This window comes from Engystomops pustulosus, unplaced genomic scaffold (genome assembly GCF_040894005.1).
Source record: "Engystomops pustulosus unplaced genomic scaffold, aEngPut4.maternal MAT_SCAFFOLD_629, whole genome shotgun sequence".
Lineage (NCBI taxonomy): Eukaryota > Metazoa > Chordata > Amphibia > Anura > Leptodactylidae > Engystomops > Engystomops pustulosus.
The window spans coordinates 12,501-13,554 of NW_027285508.1; positions in this window are offsets into that span (position 1 = coordinate 12,501).

Here is a 1,054-nt window from a genome sequence, read left to right on the forward strand (position 1 = left end):
CTTTTCCCCGTACGAAACTGTCAGCTCACCATGGGCTCGACGTCCGTGGGTCGGGGAGTTGAGCGCTTACGCGGCGGGACCTTATAACCTGCAGCGGCTGAGGAGCGAAGATTTCCAGGGTGGGCCCCCGGGGATGCCATACCCCGAGCAGCCTGTCGGCCCCGCTCCTAGCACGCTGGCAAGCAATGGAGTCTTCCCCGCGGCAGCCACCGCCCTCGCCCTAGCCTCGCCGTCGGTCGATGAAGAACGTCGTTCGCCCTCCTCTGGCTCGGGATTTGGAAACGGCCTGGCCTTCGCCTACTCCGTCGGGCAACTGCCTTCCGCCAGCCCCTTCCCTCGAATCCCCTTCTTCCATTTTAGACCCGATCAGGGGATTGGTCAGCCCAGCCCTGGGGTAAGAAGAGGGGTTGGGGTCGGTTCGGCTTCGGGTGCCCCGCTCGGCCAAAGGTTCCCCTCGCTTTGGAAGCACGCGAGGTCGCGGAGGGTGTCGGGGTTATTTTTTCGGCTCCCTGGCTTCGCGGGAGCGGCCTTCGGCTAGGGCCGAGGCCGTCCGGCCCGCGCAGATTTGGACCGGGGTCCGGGGCGAGTACCTGCCTCTCTCACGAAGGGAGTGTCACCGGTAAGAAGCCTCTTCCCACGTCTGCTTGCCGACTTACGCTCGCCCCGACGAGAGGCCCAACCGAAAGAGTGGAAAGGGGCAGAGATTTCCAGGGTCGCCCCACCAGGGATGCAATACCCCAGTGCAGACTGTCGGCCCTGCCCCGAACCTACTCGGTGGTTTGAAGGTTAACCTCTTGGGGAAAAGCAGCGATTCGCCTCGCGGTGCGTGCCTCCGCGGATCTAAACCCCCTCGATCGATGTGGGGCCAGAGGACCCCTTTTCCCCGTACGAAACGGCCGGCTCACCATGGGCTCGACATCCGTGGGTCGGAGAGTTGAGCGCTTACGCGCGGCGGGACCTTATAACCTGCAGCGGCTGAGGAGCGAAGATTTCCAGGGTGGGCCCCCGGGGATGCCATACCCCGAGCAGCCAGTCGGCCCCGCTCCTAGCGCGC